This window comes from Aplysia californica, unplaced genomic scaffold (assembly GCF_000002075.1).
Source record: "Aplysia californica isolate F4 #8 unplaced genomic scaffold, AplCal3.0 scaffold00073, whole genome shotgun sequence".
Taxonomy (NCBI): domain Eukaryota; kingdom Metazoa; phylum Mollusca; class Gastropoda; order Aplysiida; family Aplysiidae; genus Aplysia; species Aplysia californica.
The window spans coordinates 215,798-221,427 of NW_004797343.1; positions in this window are offsets into that span (position 1 = coordinate 215,798).

A 5,630-nucleotide genomic window follows, 5' to 3' on the forward strand; every position below is an offset into this window, starting at 1 on the left:
TAACTACGAAGAAAAAAGAAAAAAAGGAGTAGGCGAACCCGATTAATTAAATGCGTCATTAGTTTGGTGAAATACACCGCTTAAAGAGAAATTTACCAGACGGCGAAAGCAGATGTGCAGATTCAGTTTGAACGAGTCGTGATTCCTTTTTCTATCTGCATGAAATGTTCATGGTTAAACTCACCCGAAGGACTACTAACTTCAGACATCCTATCTCGACGATGGAGAAAGAAAGAATGAGATACAGATGGAAAGAGTGTTTTAAGAAGGGAATGTTATGGAGAACCGATGGACAGGTAGATCTTGGTAAATAAATTAATAAATTAATTGAAAAGAGGCCAATTCTATAACGTCTTTCTTTGAATAATAGTAAATGCATTGTGTGCTTTGCTTTTATTTTTCATTTTTGTTTTAACAAACTATTTTCACCAACTCTTCTCGTTTTCCTTTCTTGTTATCGTCACTGAAATTATGTAGATCTACTAGTGTCAAGCATGCTGCCAGTAATGTGCTCGTGTGCACGCATGTGCATTTCAAGCAATGAAAGCGATTATACATCGGTCGAAATTTCTCCTGGCTTCTCCTCGCGTTGTGCCGTTCTTGGTATGGCTGGTAACGTCCGTCTTTCCCTTTGGTTCAAGGAGTTTAGAACTTTTGATCTCCTTGCTTTGGTTTTATTTTGATTGCCTCACCCGTGCTGCTTCGCTTTGTCCACAGTGTGGCTTTGCCCTTAGTTTTCATCAAAAACTAATGTTGGCTTTAGCAAGAGGAAAGTAAGTTTATACATTGGTCTTAATGGTTACACGGACTAAATCATTTCGACCAAAGTTTTGGTAACATGTGCTGTCCCAATAACATTTAGGACATAGTAACTGATTTTATCGTCTTGGACTGTGATAAGACAAGAAAGACCACATAAGTGATGAATGACATCGTTTAAAGTTTATATTCACTTTATTCATATACATTCCAAAACAAAATTTGTGACTACACTTTTCTGTTGCTAATTACTTTAATAAAAGTAAAAGAATACAAAAAAGTAATGCAGCATAATCTTATTTTCGACCAAGTAGGCCTATAGCACGGGATATTCTCTTTTAATTCAGTTATAAAACTGATTGGTACAATTTTTTCATCTACCCCTCCCGCTCCCACATTCTCTTTCCAACATAGGTGCGTGCTCTGTGCTAGAGATCTCTGAATGCATTGCTTTCAAGTACCGATATTCTGAAAATAAATACACAGAGTTTATTGCAATAAAGTTTAACACTGAGCCAACAAACGATTAAAGAAAACAAAGGGTAACATCGATGTGCTATCATAAAGAGTTGAAGACGTTCGGCTGGGAAAAGAAGGTAGCAAATCACAGGGCAAAAAACCGACGAACAAGTTAAGGAATGTAGGAAAAACAAAAAGGAAAAACCTCTCATTAGCTACCACTACCACTACCACTACCACTAGCAACGTTGCAACAGGTAGATGTGTTGGGCAAGTGATACTAAAGAAAGAAATAGAAAAGCTACACAAGAGAGGTAACAGCATCCTTTTCATGTCAGAAGGAAAGGGCAGACAATGCTAAAGCAAGAGAAAGGTACCATTCAAAAAAGGAAAAGGGTGAAGAGGCAGAGAAGAAGGAAAAAAGGTCTAATATATTCGAGGGAGTGTCATACAGACACCCACGTCCTGCAAACAAGCTGTCCACGGAGTTGTGAAAGTCCTCCCAAAAGTCAAAGCTGCTCGAAAGCAAACTTTGGAAGAAGTACGTCAGAAAAAAAATATTTCCCAACACAGCAGCAAAAGGACATATTGACATTCCACATCCTTGCTGAGTGCAGTTGGACTTTGAAAAGCAGCTAGTAAACATTCCATTCACTTGTTTCATGCTCAGTTGCAATGTTGCGTGTTCTTGAAATCATAAAGAGCTGTTGGAGAAGTATAGGTTTATACTGTGATGAATTTGCTTTAATCTTCCTGTTCGAGCTACGGACTAGGAACTAGATCTATTCATCCAAAGTGTGCCAAATTGGATGCTACAAGACTAACACAATCGTTGTGGTCGCAAATGATTTTCAACATGATCACCATACCGTGGAAACATTTAGGGAAGTGAACATCATCATAATGTCACAAGAAATCACAGAAAGATTGAACACTGTTTGCTGCCATGAATAACGATGTATTTTGACAATGTTGGTAGCGATAATGAAGGAGATGTGAATACCTTTTTTGACATTCTGCTACTGTTGCTTCAGTTTTTGCTGCTGCTGCTGCTTCTGTTACTGCTGCTGCTTTTACTATTGGGAAAATTAATTTCAGTTCAGTTTGGATTTCATGTTTCACTTTTTAACTGCCACAAGATTTTTGTCCCGTAAATTTTAAGTCTCTATAATATAATACATGTATGCTCAATGAGTCAATAAGTTTTTTTTTTTTTTCTTCTAAAACTAGTAAAACATAACAGATAACATCAAAGAAGTATTTCAATACACATTTTAGTTCTCAGTAGGTGTGCATATTATTTTTAAGAAACACAAATTTTCCCTTTTTTCTGCACATTTCTTTTTTATCTTTTGTCTGGTAACGTTTAAGACTACTACATTTAGCTATTGTTGCTGCCAAAAACACTTATCGATTTGGTTCATATTTGCTGAAACTACAGCATTACATTTCCTGTTTTATAGCAGTACTTTTTAAAAGTTCTACTTCTATTAGTTGTTGTTTTTTCACATAAAAGTATAGGTTTAAAAAAAAAAAAATTTTTTGCCTGGTAACGTTTAAGACATCATGATTGTTTGATAAGCATTTTCTTCTTAAAATTTTTTTTTTGAAATTTGTGTGAACAAACGATGAATATAAAGGACATTCTGCTTGCTCAATCAATTTCTCTTTCACTTTATTATAATAAATATTTCATGTTTTGACCGGTATTGTTGTGTCCTGTGAGGTTTTAAAAGACCTTAGCGCACTAGTCTAAACTTCACTTCCGTTTCCAAAACAAAACAAAACAACAACAACCAACCAACAAGCTTTAGCTTCAGCCTTGTAGAGATCAAAACTAGACATGTCAAAGGTGTACTGAGTACATTTTCTAGCAGTTTGGTTGAATTCTAAAATTTGATGCCCGTGTTACGAAAGTTCAGGTTTTCAGGAGAATTGCCCTTATATATATATATATATATATATATATATATATATATATATATATATATATATATATATATAGAGCCCTTATATATATATATATATAGAGAGAGAGAGAGAGAGAGAGCCCATATATATATATATATATATATATATATATATATATAGAGAGAGAGAGAGAGAGAGAGAGAGAGAGAGAGCCCTTATATATATATATATATATATATATATATATATATATATATATATATATAATATTTATATATATATATATATTTATATATACAGTCAAACCTGTGTAAGACGGCCACCCATTGTCAAGGAGAAAAGTGACCGTATAAGACAGGTGGCCGTCTTAGGCAGGACTGATCAAGAAGAAGAAAACAAATTATTCCTATCAGAGGTCACAATCGAAAGTAGCCGCATTGTTGTTTTTGTTGTTGGTGGTGGTGGTGGTTTGTATTTTCTTTGTAATATTTATTTTGTTGCTGATTTCGCAAAAGGGTGACAATAAAACGAAAAGTATCAGACAAGGAAGACTGAGTGCGAAGTAAAAACAAACTCCTGGGTCGCCACCACTCGGAGAACGAGCGACGTTTCTATCACAAGTTCATGTTGACGTCCTTTGTTACTTTGTTACAGACTGGGTAAACAGTGACCACTCATCTCGCTTACGATTTGTGTTTAAGTTCTGGGCGGGGCTTATGGGTTATGAGGGATCACACGCTTACCTCACCAGCAGCTGAAAATTGGTAGCTATTGGTCAACAGTAGGAGGGGCCTACACAACATGATCGGTTGGAGGGACTACCAAACAACAACGACAGGGGATTGAATTATGACGGCTTGCCCACAACGCCAGGGGCCAAAGCACAATTTATGACTAAACGAAATGGAGTCACTAAGGTGGCCGTCTTAGACGGGTGTTATTGCTTAGTGTGATAGGGGTTGTGTGTTGAAATAAGGTGGCCGCGGCCGCGTTGGACAGGTGCCCGTTTTACACAGTTAAATTATATAGAAAAAACGCAAGGGGGGAAACGGAAAGTGGCCGTTTGTACAGGTGGCCGTCTTATAGAGGTGGCCGTCAGGGCAGGTTCCACTGTATATATATATATTACATATATTTATATATATTTATTTATTTATATATATATATATATATATATATATATATATATATATTTATATATATATATATATTTATATATATATTTCTTCAGATGGAGTGCACGTAACTGAACCCAATCAGCTGTAGATAAAAAAGACGTCTTACTACTCTTACCTCTGAAAAGGTTACTGTTTAAATGATCTGGATGACAACTTTGCTATTTTTATACTTTTTTTCTTCGCCTGTCCTTCATTCCGCGAAGCACTTTGCTCAGCAGATCTTTTCATGAAGAGATTTGCCAACTGCATCAGCTTACGATAACAATATCACGATGGAATATCGCTGCCACAAAATTGCCACTAATCAATTTCTGCACAGTTTTTTCAGTGGTTTCCAACAACAACAACAAAAAAACCCTACCCAACAAGTAGTAGATCAAGTGGTAGTGCAGGCCAACAATGCCTCTCTGGAATGTTACACGAGGTGCAAAATGTCATCTAGGCTAACTGACTCTAGCATGTGACAACATCTCTAGTGAAGTCTGATGCCGGATGTGCCTTTGTGAAGCTTCAAATGAAACCTCTTTCACGTGGTCATGGGTATGGTGAACAACCGTAAAATACATGGAAAATGTAAAAACAGGGCCATCTCGAGTTCTGCTGAGCAAAACAATGTATTACTTTATAATTATAATCTTTATAACATTGAAAATGGCTGTCAGCTTCATATCCATTGTTTGATACATGTAAAATGAATCGAACTTGAAGACATCTCTTTCTTTGTTCATTTCATCAATATCAGCAGCTCTATAAGAAGCTTTTGTAGTGGCTCCTTTTTTTCTTTTTTCTTTTCTTTCTTTCTTTTTTTTGGAGCTGGTGTGCCACAAGATAATGGTGATACTTCTGGAAATATTGAAGACTCTGTGGGCACCATAAATCTTCCAGCCCGTGCCAAAAGTAGCCTACATGTACAAGATCAGGTAGGAAGTGCAGAGAGCAAACAAACTCCCATTTTACAATCCGTGACATCTTCTACGATTAATTTATTTGGAAAACTTTTGCTCCTCTGTGCTTTTTTTCTGAATCTTTATGAAATCTATATTATTGTTATTTTGCTATTTCCATTTTGCCCGATAACCACTTCTACTGCCTCATCCCCTACACTTTCTTCCCATGTTCAAATATTGCTCACACGGTTCATTGCGCTGAAACTGAGACGTGAGCTGAATTTTTTTTCACAGTAACATTAGTAACAAAAACATTCAAGATAAACGAAAACTAGACTCTGGGCTGAACACTTATCAATGGGCTCGTTTGTAGGATCTCTGTCCAAATCCCTTTATTTTCAGCTGAGAAGGATAGGCCTCGTTCGAAAGTACTTAA